Source organism: Pollachius pollachius, assembly GCF_949987615.1.
Source record: "Pollachius pollachius genome assembly, chromosome: 15".
In the NCBI taxonomy this organism is placed as follows: Eukaryota; Metazoa; Chordata; class Actinopteri; order Gadiformes; family Gadidae; genus Pollachius; species Pollachius pollachius.
Genome location: NC_136948.1, coordinates 15635200 through 15652215, shown reverse-complemented (window position 1 = coordinate 15652215; position 17016 = coordinate 15635200).

Here is a 17016-nt window from a genome sequence, read left to right as displayed (position 1 = left end):
CTGCTGCTGCTGCTGCTGCTGGCGCGAGCTCGAGGGACCCATCATCCCGTAGGCCGCGCCACCGTAGCCCGCCCTGTAGCCCGGGTAGTGGTTGTACTGGCTGTTGTGGTACCCGCTTTCCTGGGAGTTCTCCATGCTGTTGTTGTGTTGCGAGGAATGCATCATAGCAGCCATCCGCTGCCCTGCTGCTGTCCGCCATGTTGATCAAAACAAGGCCTCGAAGTATAATAGTTGTTATTAAACTCGGAGTTACCACTCACTCCTGGTGGTTGGTTGGTGACGTTGTTGCTGCCCGGTCCCAAGTTGGGGTGCTCGTATCTGCTCCCCATCATCCTGTCTCCGGGTTTACAGGTGAGCTCCCCTTCACCCTTACCCAGCATTCTGCTGCTGCTGCTGCTCCCATGGCCCCCTAAAAAGATTCTCTTTACCGCCATGGAGTTGGTTATCCATTGCCCTATCACCTCGGGCACCTTGCCCGTTGTTGTTGAGGTTGTTACTTTGTATTTGACGCTGCTGGTGTGGCGGAAATTGGTTGAACTGCTGCTGTTGCTGCGGCTGCTGCTGCGGCTGTGGCGGCGGCTGAGGGGCACCTCCCGCTCCCCACATATTTCATCTTGTGGCTCGCCAAGAGCCCGCTTCCACCGAAGAAGCCGTTGAATTAGTCGACGTCGAGACGGACGTCAAGCCGTCCCGCCGTCCCTGTCGCCGGCGTCCGAATTGCTGTTCGCCGAAGTTGAATGAACCATGTTCAGCTCGTTTCCGGTGGTGCTGGTGCTGGTGCTGGTGGTGGTGATGGTCCACGTTATTTAGAGTCCCATCTCCAGCGCCGAGCATCGGTCCAGTTCGCGGTACGGTCCCTCCCCCGGATTTTCCAGAATTGAGTTCTGGACCCAAACCGCTGGATAATTTCTTGTTTTTGTTGTTAGTTCTGCTCGGTGCCGATGCTACTTGCGCAGCCATCGCCGCTACATCTCACGCACAGTGACAGCAGACCACCGAGAACAGCACGCCGGAAAACTGAGACAAGAGCGCGGGGGGGGGGGGGGGGGGGGAACAACAGACTAGGAAGAGCAAAAAATGCAACGGAAAAACAAGCTTTGTTCTTTGTGTTGTAAGAAGGTTTGCTGATGAAAGGCTCCACTGACGGCGCGAAGACGGTGTCAGTAAGGGTTCATGTTGAAAGTTTCTAAGCCAGGTTTAAATACAACTTTTTTTCCCCTCGCCTCCATCCCGGTTGTCGGTGAACGTAGCAGCGTCTCCCGGAGCCCTTCTGGCCCAGCATGGCATGAGAGAGCGCGAGCTCTACCAGCTTATCCACCTCAAGGCTCCGGCGCGCCTCGCATTGAAAACCCGGACTGGATTTCGCACCCCATGTTTTTATTTCATGTTTTAACCTAGATAGTTAGTTTAGAGTTATAACCTAGCTATAGTTGAGTGAGAGTTACAACCATGAATGCAGGTAAAACCTGCATTTATGATGGGATGAATTAGAATAAACGGACGACGGTGCGTTTTGTTCCACGCAAACGATATTCTTATTTGTACTTTCAATCATAGGTTCCTCGTGACTTCTAACTCAGCAGTCGGGATATGGGGATTGGGATTGTTTTGGAGTTACACACATAGTAGTCTAGCTTACACAATTGTGAGTATAGGCTACCCATTTCAACTAAATGACATCCAATCACATGCAGGGAATGGAGTGCCCACGTTGTTTTCCCACTTTTCCAACCTTCCACCAGTAACTCCAGTTCGGGTTTTTCCTCTCCCCTTTCCTCGGCTGAAACCAGTTTTATGCATATCTGACAGGAGTCGGACACGCAACCACAAGCTGTGCGCAATAATGTTGCCATCAGAATCAGAAAGTAATCACACAGTCATGGACGGTATCTATAATGTTGCAGTAGAGCTGATCCCATCCCGTTTCATTTGACATGATTTCCCTTATGAATAGACGTTCATCTTGGTTATAAAAGCAATAGCTATCTACTCCCCTTCTTTATTTTCAGGAAAAAAATAAGTTCGGCAAGATCTCGTAGCAAGAGAGCAAAAGATAATATTCACCTTCACGTCGGGTATTTTTGATGAAAAAAAAATACGACAACGTTTTTTTTATTCAAACTAGCAAAATCTTCGTATGCCATCAGCGTTATTTAAACATGACTCTTAAATGCAAAATAGTGCTTAGTAAAGAAGCTGAAGTGTCTGCTGGGACCTGAATGAGCAGAGGGTCCGCTTTGATGAGGCCGGCCGCATTTGATCAACAGAGAGAGTAGCAGATCAAAGGGGGACGAGAGGGTTCACAAGAGAGGGATTTGTGGATGAAGGTTGTTGTGGTGATGGCCGTGATTATGAATGATCAGATTTGTGTGGATGCTGCCAGTGCAGTCCTAATAATGGGGTAGGCAACGATGATGATGATGAGGAGGAGGAGGAGGAGGAGGAAGAGGAGGATGATGATGATGAGGATGATGATGATGATGATGATGATGATGATGATGATGATGGTTACGATGACATGACATGACATTGGCCCCCCAATGTCATGTCCCCCCCCCACACACACACACACACACACACACACACACACACACGTACAAACATACAGACACACACCTGGCACTGGTTTTGCAATAGGATGCGCTCTGTTTGGTACCAATAAGAAGAACCCCTATACCTTAAAATGTCGAGGCAATTGCAAATACATGTCTTAAAAAAACAAATGCATTCTCCAATACACTATTGTTTTGTCATTCTTCATTCGGGCTGCAGCACTGAGTGGGAAATGGTTCAGACGGGTACGCGACTATGGGAAGACCCCTGCTGGAAATCCGTTGTAAGTGCACTTCACCTTTTGTAACGTAACGGTGGCCATGCACACATTTCAGAAACACTGTCAACGGGGAGCTGAGCAGCGTCTATTTTTTCGATTTATTTCTTTTAAGGCATTTCAGTTTAGTTTAATAAACAAAAAAATAAAATTCGAACAGTGTATAGGCACATTACATCCTGTCATTTCAGTTTTTCTTCCCCACAGATCTCGCTGTTCAATGGCGAAAGCTTCAAAGTGAGTGACAAGTGGGGTGTCTACAAACCAATTGCAGGTTGCTTTCATTGGCACATATGGCCATGAATAAAAAGCCCAGTCGCTGTTAGAGGCCCTCTTCAAAGTCCCAGTGGTCCTCAGTGTGTAACAGGCCTATAGTCCCGTCCTATATCAACCTGAACAGATGGCTGTGTATCTATAGGCTGGAGAAGTACAACGAAAGAGGACTCACATTTACATTCACAGGGTGTTCACTTGCTCCTGTGTGTGTGTGTGTGCGCGTGCACTGAGTGACATAGTCTGTGCTTCTAGGCGTGTGTGTGTGTGTGTGTGTGTGTGTGTGTGTGTGTGTGTGTGTGTGTGTGTGTGTGTGTGTGTGTGTGTGTGTGTGTGTGTGAGAAACCCAGACAACTCGTTTACCCGAAACAATCACAGACTGTCTTGAATCAGGACTATGAAATCAAGCACGCCCATCGACATGCATGGTGGACGACCGGCTGGGTATATATATACATACTGCACGGCTCTCCCGGTCAGAACAAAGATCCACCACCACGCCCCCCCCCACCCCCCCTGGCTGCTATCTCTACGATGCGCAGGACTCTCCCAGATCAAAGTCTCAGGTCTGATCTGCAGCAGCACGAAAGGCTCTCTGGTGGAGGGAATAGAGGGAGAACCTGGGCCTCATTTGCATATTCTATGATAGCGCCACAGCGTTCCATTTTTTATTTCCTTTCCTTTTCTCTTTTTTTTTCTCTCCCCTTCTCTCCTCTTCCTCCCCCCCCCCCCCCCCCCCCCCCCCTCCCCCAAGCTGTCGGCGGCGGCTGCTCGGGCTGCGCCGCGTCGCGCCGTGGCTTTACGGCTCTAATTTCCCTCTCTCGCTCATTAAAACAGCCCACTGTTCTTCCCATTAATCCACAGTCCCACTGATCTCTTTGAATGGCAAGGATACGGAGAGGAGGAGGTGGAGGAGGTGGAGGAGGAGGGGGAGGAGGGGGAAGGAGGAGGACGGGGGGAGAGGGTAAGGGGGGGAGGAGGAGGAGGACGCGTTTTGAGGAGGGGTGGGGTTGTGAGAGCAATGGCTCAGCGCATTTGCATTTATGTTTAATTTATAACCTTCGGGGGCCCCCTGATGCAGCAAGATTGAAACAATAACTCCAGACAAACACGGGCGGGGGAGGAGGAGGAGGAGGAGGAGGAGGGCAGAGAATGTGTAGCAGGATGGAGCGATGGATGGATGGATGGTGGGAAGATGGATGGATGCAGGGACGATGGGTGAATAGATGGATAGATTGAAGGATAGATAGATAAATGGATAGATGGATGGATGGACATAAATGACACAGATTTAGGAGGCAAGACATGCTTTGTGTTTGTGTGCATGTGCTCAAAGAAACAAACGTGCATGCATACAAACGCGCGCACACACACACACACACACACTCACACCCACACACACACACACACACAAACACACACACACACACACTCTCATGCTGACAGAGAGGCAGAGGTCTCCGGTGTGCGGGGGGATAACATGCCACTGTGGCTGTCTGTCAGGAGGAGTACTGGAGCTGGGGCCTGTACGTAGTGATGGGGGGGGGGGGGGGGGGGGGGTTGGAATGGTTCTTGCAGACCCCCCCCCCCCCCCCCCCCCCTCCAGCCCCCTCCAGCCCCCAGCACGCAGCAGTACAGCACAACACAGCACACAGCAGACATAGGCAGCGCAAGCCTGGCCGAGCACAGAAATTGGGTCATCCTGAAACATACACACACACACACACACACAGACACACACACACACACACAACCCAGGAGAATGCAACCCCGGTGTCACACTGTGTGTGTGTGTGTGTGTGTGTCTGAAAGAGGAGGAAAAAAAGCCTGCACGGCAGGAGTGGAAATAGCTGATGGCTTGTGTACGAGCGAGACAGCGTGATAGTATATTTTGCATGAGCAGGGTGAGGAGGTGGAAAAAGACTCATACACAAGGGGGAGGGTTTGTTGCTGAAGACCAAATAAGAAAAGAAAAGCTAGCCAGCCATTGTGAGCACACCTTATGGAAGTGCATCAAATTGATCCATAGTCTTTTCATTTCAGGCTTGGCTAAATAACAGCATTTGCATTGATCAGTCTGATAAAACTAGGCAACAATAGGCTGGGTTGCGTGTGTGAGTGTGTTTTTGTGTGTGTATGTGTGTAAGTATATGTTTGTGTGTGTGTGTGTGTGTGTCCTAGTATTCATGTGTGTGTGCATATGTGCATGAGTCGTGCATATGTCTGTGTTTGTGTATGTTTGTGCTAGTATGTTTATGTCTGTGCATCTATGCATATACGTGTGTGTGTGTGTGCAATTGTGTGCTAGTATGCATCTGTGCATGCATATATATCTTTGCGTGTGCGGTGTGGTCACATGTGTTTGTGTATCCGTGCGTGTGTGCTTGTGCTAGTATACATGCATGTGTGCAAGCATGTTTGTGTGTGTGTGTGTGTGTGTGCGCGCACACTTTAGTTCCTAAGAAAGCCTGTCTCTCCCTCCCTGCTCTCGCTCCTCGTGGAGCCAAGGGCCTCACTGGAGCCCTAAAGACGCCTCTGATCGAGGAAATATTTTCTGACTGCTCTTGAGACGACTGGATGGCTGCCGTCGTGTCCGCCGCGGCTGCCATACCGAAACATAGAATCCCAGAATTCCCACGACGCCCCGCGCTCTATTTATGTGTTATGAAAAACATGATTCAAAAGCAGAAGAAGAAGAAGACGGAAGGAGAGCGAAAAAAAAAGAAGGCAGCAATGCTCCACTTTCACTGTCAGCTATCATGTGAAGTGTGAAGAGAGGAGACAGAGGATGAGCGAGATGTTGAGAGAGAGAGAGAGAGAGAGAGAGAGCGAGAGAGAGCGAGAGAGAGAGAGGGAGAGAGAGAGAGAGAGAGAGAGAGAGAGAGGGGGCGGAGAGAGGGAGAGTGGAGAGTAATTTTTTCTTCATCTACAGATCCTATTCTCATGGTGACAGGGGACTGGGCTACTCAGCCCCCCCTCCCCCCTATCCCCCCACCTGCCCCCTCCTCCAGCATCCCTGCTCTCTCTCTCTCTCTCTCTCTCTCTCTCTCTCTCTCTCCCTCTTCCTCCCCTCTGACGCCTGTCACTGGCGCTCTCCTTCCCTTTTCCTCTCTCCTGAGCGGAGGAGTGTGTGAAGTGTCCCCCGAGAGGCACAGACTCAAAGACGGCATTTACAAGATCCACACTCGGCCCACTTTTAACTGCCTGTGAAAAACTTCTCCCTGCGCCTTTGATGTGCCAACCTAATGGGGGAAGCGCTCGCCGGCAGTCATTGCATATGTTAGCCCGCAACGCAAGCTAATCCGCTAGCATTAGCAGAGGTAGACTTCACGCCACTTGCAAGCTAGCATACGCCTCCAATGGGTTAGTGTAGCCTGGCGTGTAGCGTTTGGATAAAAACTCTGGAAATATGGCAACGCAATGCATCAGGCTTTAAAAGTGAAAGGGGGCATAAAGCTAACAGAGGCAAATGACTAGCGGTAGCAACAGTTCTTAGCTTCCAGAACAGAATGGCTAAGCGGAGGCATGAAAGAAATGTGTAAAATGGTAAGCAGGCCATGCATCCGTGATACTGTCAAAATCTGGAGGAATGACTGAATTATCTGCTGATCCCTGACCATCTGACCAGAAACCAATAGTGGAGAATAATGTGTCCTGAAAAAAACACATTATTGTGATACATTTATATGTTACTAGAATTAGCTGAAAGGTCAAAGGTCGCTTGGCGCAATTTGGTTAGTGTCTGCTTGAGAAGATGTGCAAACGAGAGGCGGAATCTGAGAGGAATATGTTCATGCCACATAGCAATCATTGGAAACCAGAAACAACAAAAGAACCCAAACCTGTGCAAGACTGAGAACAATGGTTGTCATCTTTAACAGCGATGAAGAGGGGTAAGGCTTTACCCCTCTTCATCGGGGTAAGGCTTTTATAATAAACAGAGGCATTTGGAACCATTTTGAATTAGGCTAATTACATTTCTGTTTTGTTTGTTGTTCAGGAGGCATGATCAAAGTTATATTTCACCAATTTGTGTCTGCTCTTGGGGAGATGTGTGTGTGTGCGTGTGCATGTGTGTGTTTGTGTGTGTCAGTGTGTGTGTGTGTGTGTGTGTGTGTGTGTGTGAATGTGTATGCGTGTGTTCACGTGGGTGTTTGCGTGAATGTGTTCGTGCGAAGGGTTTCTAGGGGTACAGGTTCAGCTTGCCATGTGTGGAGGATCATGAGATCAAGTGTTATGAATTACCATGTGCTGATAAGAATTTCAACCAAACAGAGAATGTGTGTTTTCATTAGCGGCTTATTGGCAACAGGATTGGAATGGAAACATTTAGAAAAAAGGACCACTTCAGTGTATTTTTGTAATGTTCAGGCATACCCTCAGTTTCAATGGGGACTCTCTCCTCCTATGAGCCTGGCCTCAACAGGAACAGAGAAATCAAAGGCATGGATTGTCTTGACCCAAGAGCTCAGCCTCCGAGAGCAAGCGGCTGTTTTGATCCTATCTAATATTTATGAATAACTTCCTTGATATTTCCTGCGCCTCGCGAAGCCGTCTGCTTTTTACAGTGTTACACAATAATGTCTTGGAGGGGATAAAACAGAGATCAAACAGGGGCCCTGGCTTAGAATACAGAGTGTGCACTCACTTTTCTCTCTCTCTCGCTCTCTTTCTTACTCTTGCTTGTTTTCTCTCTCTCTCTCCCTTGCTCCTCTTCATCTTCCTCGTTCTCTCTCTTGGTGGCCCAGGACGGCTCCCAGCAGTCAGCCTTCTGACGCCGTGTGATTGAAATACAAGCTCCACGTGGCTGCGGCGTGCAAGGTGACCATATTTGTGTCTCTGTCAAACGAACGTAAGGGGCGTAAAAGGAAAACACAATTGCCCTTGCCGCGCCTAGACGTGTGTGGGTGAACTTGCACATGTGTTTGTGTGTGTGTATATGTGAGCGTGCGAGAGAGAGAGAGAGAGAGAGAGAGAGAGAGAGAAACAGAACGAAGAAGAGGAAGAGAGTAAGAAACAGAGCAAGAGAGAGAGAACGAGAGATAGAGAGGGGGGCTTGTGTATTCATCCTATGTATGTGTGTGTGTGTGTGTGTGCGTTTGGGGTTTGTGCAACAGAGCTGACACTGCGCTTTTCTTGTCCTTGGCTCGAGCCGAGCCACAAGCCAACCAGCTCCTCCACGGCCCTTCTATTTTTTTACTTCGTGTACGGTAATGGCATCAGATGCTTGTCACTATCTCTTGACAAAAGTCAAGTGTTCTCAACGTGTTATTTGCCCAAAGTGGCCTTATTCCAGGGCTCTATTGTTAGCCTAATGGAGGCGAGGCGACACGGAGACTCTAATTATGGATAGCAACGATCAGGCCTGATAATATTGAGAGCAAAGTGGGTAATTTATGGCTGTTGTGTTGAAGGGTAAAGGGGAGGAGAGTGTGGAGAGAGGTGGTGGAGGATGGAAGGGGGGGGGGGGGGGGGGGGGGGGGGGGGGGCAGCAGAGGAAAGGAGATGGGGAAGAGGAGGTTGTTTTCTTGTGTCACCGCCTCACCGTCCGTCCCCCTAATCATCAATCCCCCCCCCCCCCCCCCCGAGCAGAGAGCCAAGACGCAGCCACGGCAGTGGAATATTAATGGACTGTGTGACATTATGGTTCCCGCCTATTCAAAAAGGAATATTTTATTACATTATGGGCCATCAACAGGTGATTTCTTACGGCCCCTAAGCTTTTCTCTAAGCACACTCCCATTTTTTACAAAGTGCTCAACGCTCAACAGATCAAGTGGCCATTCATCTTGTTTAATACACAACCTATGGGCATCTGCTTACAGATCGATGGTTGTCTGCAACTTACCTTGTTGTTTCCCTGTTATCTGCCTAGAGACGATCCTGTAAAGATGATTGACTATTTTGATGTGAGACAAGCTTTGAGGCCACCAAGGCCCTGCATCTCTCTGCTCCGGCCCTGTTGTAGTCTCCTCTAACCTAACCTAACCCACCCACACCCACCCCCCTACCACCACCACAACCAATGGTTAGCGGGCGTATACGGTATAGTTAGGAAACGAAGGGTTGCCCTTTACCTTAAGTAGAGGCCCTGAGGTAATCGGCTCATTGCAATCAATAAGACAGCGAGAGCAGAGCACACGCCCGAGCGACTGCGCCGCCCCGCGTCTGAAACCGATTCTGTCAACGCTCACACACAGACCCCCAACCCCACCTAAAAGAAAATCTGATCCCCGCCATCTCCCCTCTGAGTTATCTGTCCAAACAATTAAAACGCAAAGGGGTTGGGTGGTTCTTTGTAGCATCACGCCACTTAACATGTCAGACAGGGGGGGGAGAGAGGAAGTCAAGCCTGGGTGTGCACTAGTACAGACGGCACGCTCACTCCACCGCTCCCTCCTCCCTGGACGAGCCCCGTGGAGGGAGCGCCACACGCTGCCACGGGAGAGACGGCGGCGTTGAACATTTGAATGTTTTGACACACAACTTTAATTTTCTTTATTAATAATAAAAAGGAGCTCGTTTTTTTTAAGGAACAGAGAATTCTGCCACTTTCTCTTTTTTTGGTCATCCGTTGTGTGACTCCTGTGTGAATTAGGTAGAGATACAGGCATCAGAATACTCTCTCTCTGCGCGTTGCTTTTGACATTTCTGAGGAGACGGGGGAATCATTTTTCGAATTGTGACATAGTGAGGCCGATTCTCTGATCATTCAATATCAGAGGCTCATGAAAGCCACCAAAAGATCAATGGGGATTCCTGTGTGAATTTCTGTCTTTTTTATCTGTCTCACATTCGCACAGCTGGTGTCCAGAGTACCAAGTAAAAACGCCACTGTTTCATTTCTGATGGAGATGATATCAAGATCGTAGATCCCACATCTTACCAGGCCCCGAATTCATCTCACGTAGCCGGCTATAGGGCTGTCTCGAACGAACCTGAAAATACACCCAAATAGGATTTGCAAGGGTTCTTGTGAATATACAAAGCTAATTAGCTTGACATGGCTGACCCCATAAGCACGTGCATGGGAACAGAGCCCATCAACCTAGCAATCACACACACGCCCAAGAAAGAACGGCAGCCTGCCATCTTTTTGTTCTACAACAAAGCATTTGGAGAGAATAATACATTCTCTGTTCACATTTTTAAGCTTGACTTGCTTTACACATTATATGAAAAAAGGGGCTATTTCATGGACTTTCTCTGTGTTCTATATATAATCCAGAGGATGAAATTTCTAATCAACCAGACAGCGGGAAAGGTTTTTTTTCTTTAAAGCAGGACCCCAATTATACCCTGCCTCAAATTAGCATGTTTAATGCACCAAATGTTTTAATAAGGAATAAAAGGAAAGGGCTAGAAAACAAAAGGCAACTGCGTAATAAGATTATCTCTGCCAGGCGGCCAGCGAACATCATTGTAGTTCACACAAATGGACCAGATTACAAATCACATTCAGAACAGCCTAATCCGTGAAAGACTCCCGATATGATTATTTTTCATTACTGTCGGGTGACAGAGCAAGAGCAAGAGAGACGAATCCATGTTCAATCCTACCCAGCCTTTTTGAGTGTGGTTAGCACACACAAAGGCAGCAGAGGCAGTTGAAGATTAGCCAAGTCCATCTGTGATAAACTTGAGCAGTTTGGCCACAGACCCAGATAAACAGGATTCAGAACGCCAGAAGTCGCAGCAGCTCCCGACAGCCACAGATCATCCCCGGATCATCCCTGGGGATCAGGCATTTTCATAATTTATAAAAGAGTGTATCACACTTGAAACAGCATGTACACATAGTGGCCAGATTTCAGTGTGAGAAACATTGGATAAAAACGCATTACATATCTCTTGGCTTTAGTTCTGAAACATTCCTCTCTCGCTTCAACCCCCTCTTCCTTCTGACTGCTAGCTTGCCAGCTAGTTAGCTTGTTGGACTTTGGTTCATCTTTGTTTCCGGTGCCCTCCCTTCCTCTTCACCCACCCACCCATCCTCGCCTCATCTGTGTCCCAACCCTCTGGGGCCAAACTCAGCCTCCTTCATCCCCGACCCCCCCTTAGGTTCTGACAAGGTCAAACATCTCCCAATAGGAATATCTAGGTTCTGCCTCTTGCCAGGGAACTACCCAAGTCCTACATTGTGAAGGTCAATGGCTGCATAATGAACTGGAAAATGTCAATTCTATTACTCTCCACTTATACAGCGGATTTTCCAGCACCAGGAACAAGGGTGATATTTACCCTTTTTTACACGCGGGGCCCTCAAGCGAGGAGGCCTCTTAATCCAGCTTGAGGTGTGAAATTGAGTCGTATGTGTGTGGGAATGTGATTCCCAGGGTGCCAGAGACAAGTGAAACAGCAATTTTATACTACCGTGCCACCTGTGTGCCTGCTGCCTGTGTCTAGTTTCACCTGGAGAGGGAAAATGTATTGAGAGAAAATGATTTAGAGTCCTTTATTCCTTTACTCTTATTTATATATCTTCAACACACTCACACACAGACTCGATTTTTTTGTTGCACAATCTTGCCTAAAAAGATAAAACATAGAAACATGAAAATTGAAGGCCATGTCAATGACACAGAGCAGCAGCTGGATGTGCGAAGAAATGCATTCATAAATTCAATGAATGCAATGTTTTAATACATTTTCTGCACACCAAAATATATGTGATGGCACACTTCATAATGATCTCCCTAATTGCCCCCCCCCCGCTCCATTCACAGGCCAACGGGAACAGCAGCGGCTGCATAAATAAGCGAGAAAAGTGACAGGTCCGAGATGACAAAAAGGGCATCCAAAGGAGAGCATTAATAATGATCCCGCTAAAACAATTTCCATTAATTTTCGGTTCCCTCGTCGCGGGAGCGGTATGTACACGCCCGAGGCAGGTTTAAATTGCATAGCCTGCCTTCCTCGGAAAGGAAGAAGTCACCGTGCGACTCCCTGGTGTCCAGCCTTCCTCATCAGAACAGGAAGATGCGAGCGGGGGGGCCCGGGAGAGACGGCGCCGCGCCGCGACGCCGTGGAGGCGGGTGAGCTAAGCTATTAGCACAGCCGGTCGTCTTGGTAGCAGGACAACAGGCAGTGAGGGACTTGTGTTGTTTCCTATGATGCACCGTAACAACGCACCAGGGGGGTTTGCTGCACAATTTAGGCCAACGCGCGGATCTCTTGGAATCGCCGCCGCGGGTATGAAGAACGCTCAGCCTAGCAGTTTGTAGTTATTTTCTATATTCTTTAAGGCGTAATACACGCACACGCGCACACGCACACGCGCACAATCAACCGCTATATACCCACGCTGTCCTGCGCACAGCCAGCAGACCAAAGTCAAAAGGTAGGACGTGAATAATACCATCGTTCCATATTCTGACTCACTGCCAGAGAGTGGATCACTCCGACACGGGGTCACTTACCCAGCCGCTGTGCGCGGGGGCGACGCGGAGGCTTGGCCATGGGGGAGAGAGAGAGAGAGAGAGAGAGAGAGCAGACAGCTAATGTCACACACACCAGCATCAGGGATTCTCCATCCCCTCACCCCCTCCCCACGGCCTATGGAGGTCTCCTACCCTTGTGGTCACGCTCACCCCTCCCTCTCCCTCGCTCCCCCTTGCTCTTCCCTCGCTCTTCCTCACTCTCCCTCGTTTTCTCCTCCCTCTCCCCTCGCTCTCCCCTGTTCTCCCCTCGCTCTGCCTTGCTTTCCCCTCCCTCTCTTCCCTCTCCCCTACCTCTCCCTCCCTCTATCTCCACTCCCCCCTCCCTCTATCTCCCTCCCTCTCCCTCTATCTCCCTCCCTCTCCCCTCCCTCTTTCCCTCTCTCCCTCTCCCCTCGCTCTCCCTCTATCTCCCTCTCTCTCCCCTCCCTTTATCTGCCTCACTCTCCCTCTCTTCCTCTATCTCCCTCCCTCTCCCCTCGCTCTCCCTCTCTCTCCCTCTCCCTCTCTCCCTCTCTCTCCCTCCCTCTATCTCCCCTCCCTCTCCCTCTATCTCCCTCCCTCTCCCTCCCTCTATCTCCCCTCCTTCTCCCTCTATCTCCCTCTCCCCTGGCTGGCTCGGTGACACCAGCGGCGTCTCCTGGGTGCTGGTGCACCTGGCCGACTGTCAACAGGCGCAGGTTTTAGAGAGGAGGGCACGGAGGCTGGGTTAGGTGGGTTAAGTAAAGGTTGGGGTTGAGGGGGGGGGGGGGGGGGGGTACAGTGTGTGTGTGTTTAGATTGTTTTTACAGGGGGAATACGGTCTGTATAGTCAACGCGATGCTCTGTAGAGAAGGGGTGGGGGCGGGGGGAGGGCTGCCGTCACTTCCACCGTGTGGATACATCCCAAAATAAGAGCAAAGCGGAGATGGTGTTGCGAAGGAGGAAATATAGACAAACACACACCAAGGTATGCTCGAGCAGTCAACCCCACGCACACGCACGCACACAAACACGCACACACACACACACAGACACGCATGCAGCACTAAATAAGTTGGCCCATAAAACTTTCTTTAATATCCTGTCTCCTGGCTTCTTCCTCTAAGAGGTGGGGCGTCTTATTTGCAAGAAGGAACCACGAGGAGAGACGACCGCCTGCCAGCCAAACCGGTGGGGGAACTCGCAGGGGAGTGTGTGTTTGCATGTATGTGTGTGTGTGTGTGTGTGTGTGTTGATTAATAACGGGAGGGCATGGCATTGCTTGGGCTGTGCCTGTCTGAAAGCCGGAGGAGAGCGACAGAGTGAGATAAAGAGAGGGATAGCAGGAGGGGGCAGAGAGAGATAGGGAGAGTGAGTGAGCGTGTGAGGAATAGCGCGATAGAGAGAGGGAGAGAGAGAGAGAGAGAGAGAGAGAGAGGAAGAGAGAGAGGGAGAGAGAGAAGGAGGACAGTTCTTTTCACTGCTGCCCAGGGAGAGGTCTGCTGGCTGTGGGGGTAATGAGCCAGAAACAGGCTGAGAGGGAGAGAAAAAGAGGAGAGAAAGCTGGAGAGCGGCAGAGTGTAGGAGGCACAAGGACAGGCCATCGCATATCGGCTCCCCCCCCCCCCCCCAGCTCTCTCTCTCTTACTCTCACTCGATGTCTATGTATCTCGCTCTCCCTCCTACCCGTGGCCCTGCAGCAAGGCAGGCAGCATCAAGGCTTCTGTGGTTCCTCTTATGCCATCTGACATGCGTTCCCTCACTGCCCTCTGTCAGGCTCTCTGTCTGTTCTGCTCCACGTCACATGGCCTGCCTCTCTCCCTCCCTCCCTCTCTCTCTCTCCCTCCCTCCCTCTCTCTCTCCCTCTCTCCCTCCCTCTTTCCCTCCCTCCCTCCCTCTCTCCCTCCCTCTCTCCCTCCCCCAAAAATATACATGCGGTGGCGAGCTGTCTCACACACGGGCAGCGGGCAGGTATGCAGTTAGCGCACACATGCACCAGCTCACACTCACACAGACAAAAGGGCAGCATTTATATCAGTTGTTTTGTATTCATGGAACAGGGCCACTAAAAGAAACATGTATCTTTCCAGGGTGAGAGGCCGGTTATAATCTGGATTCAGTGACAACCTTGCATGGCACACATGCACACACTCACCAACTCACACACACTCACAAATACTGAATATATGTCACTCCTGTGGCATTCACCAGTGCACCACCATCCTCCTCCTCCTCCTCCTCCTCCTCCTCCTCCATATGAGGCTATATTTCTGCGCAGGTGCCACTGCCCAGGCGCAGGACGCTACATCAACCACACAGCACATACGCACGCGCCCAGGCACCTCAAGGCCCCGCAAATCTCACACGCAAGGAACACTCATAAACGAGACGGCCCCTCTCTCTCTCTCTCTCTCTCTCTGAGCCAGCCAGTCAGGCCATCCACTGAGGAGAGATAAACAACAACAACAACAACAGCAACACAAAGGGTTTGGGGGGGGGGACGGTGGGGTCTGTGTGAGAGGGGGGGGTAAACAGGTAAACAGGAGACCATGGGTGGGGATTATGGGATGGCTGTGTTGCTGTTTCCGTTGCGGCGGGGATCGCCACCACCAGCGGAGGCAAGCAAGCAATTCATGCAACACACACAGACAGACACAGACACAGACACACACACACACACACACACACACACACACACAGAGGATTACTCCCCTTTATCGTTGATCATGTTTTTATTTATTTATTTCGCGCCGAAGCGCCGAGCCGCACGCTCCCTGGATGAAGGTTTTCTGTTTGGGGGACTCTCTGCTGAGGGGAGGCTGCACACACTTCTGGAGGCGCAAACGCTGCGGTGGATGTGTGTGTGTGTGTCTCAGTGTGTGTGTGGTTGTAGGTGTGTATGTGTGAGTATCTCAGTGTGTGTGCGTTTGAGTGTGCGTGTGTGAGTGTCTCAGTGTGTGTGTGTGTGTGTGTGTGCGGGTGAGTGTCTCAGCGTGAGTGTCTCAGTGTGTGTGTTTATCAGTGGGGGCCGGTGGAGGTGGTTGCGGGCAGGAAATAACATGAGCAATTTCATAAATGGAAGGGAGAGGCTGTGACTTCCCAAATCGTCTGTGAAAGACAGAGGGAGGGCGAGTCGAGGGAGAGAGATGAGCCAAAGGCACGAGAGCGAGAGATAGAGAGACCAGAGGGGGCGATGCGGGAGCGGGGGGGAGAGAGAGAGAGGCGAGAGGAGGGGGGATGGAGGGGGTAGGTGAAGCAGAGTTGGAGTGTGAAAGACATTTAAAAAAAGGGAAAAGCAGAGGAGAAAATAAAGGGGAGCCGGGCCTCAGTGGTAAATGGATATAACTGGGTGAGGGAGACAGGGGCAAAGTGAGAAAGAGTGACGAGTGGGAGAGATAAAGAGGCAGAGAGAGAGCGGGAGAGAGCGAGAGGAAGGGAGCAAGAGAGAGAGAGAGATAAAAAGATGAAGAGGGCAGATTTCCCACCAGCTGAGTGAGCACCTCTATTACCCTTTCTTTCTCCCTCCATGACTCCCCCCACTCCTCTCTCCCTCCTCATCCCCCCCCTCTTCTATCTCCCTGTCCTATCAGCCCCAGCATGGCATCCTCTCACATCAGATTAGCTCCAGCCTACAGACGGTTAAAAAGTCTTCTGTCAAAGTTATTTAAAACACCCGGGCCACGCGGCGCTACCGCTTCCTGCTCTTGTTTATCATTCTCTCCCTCTCTATCTCTCCCTCTCGCTGACTCACTCTCTCTCTCCCTCCCTCTCTCTGACTCTCTCCCTCCCTCCCTCTGACTCTCTCTCTCTCTCTATCTGCCCTCTGTTTCTTCTCTCTCTCGTTTTCCTCATCGACCTTGCAATGGCCAACCTCAGGCTGAGACAGAAGCTGCAGCAGTGGTCCACCCCCGGCCCGTCCCCCCTCTCACCCCCTCCCACCACCAGCCGTCAAAAGTCACAATCAATCAGGGACCAGAGTACGGGGGAGGACCTAGGTGTGGCTCAAAAGAGAGAGAGAGAGAGAGAGAGAGAGAGAGAGAGACACAGGGAGACATTTTATGAACCCCACCTTTCCAATAGAGATGGAGAGAGAACTGGACGCACGGTTTTGACGAGGAGAGGCTTCAGTTTCACAGTTGTTTTAATTGCTGGACATCAATAAAAAGAGATAAGCCATGATCAATATGTTCACTATGGCTAATTAAAATAAGGATTTACAAATACAGGATTGCATAGATATGCATATATAAATATATATATGCATTATATAAATTGTTGTGTTGGCATGCACACACACATTGTTATTATCTGTATTTCATCCACAGCAGTGGCTTCCGTTTGTGCTTCCGAGGCATGGCGCTGGTGATGGATGGCGTCCAGGGCCGGGCAGAGTGAGAGAACAAGGGGCCCGGGGCCCTCGGAGGATCGATACTTACAAACAGGAGGACCTGCCTCGCATCCTAAAAAAAATGATCCTGATCCAGCCGGTCCCCCCCCTCCCCCCCGCTGACTCTC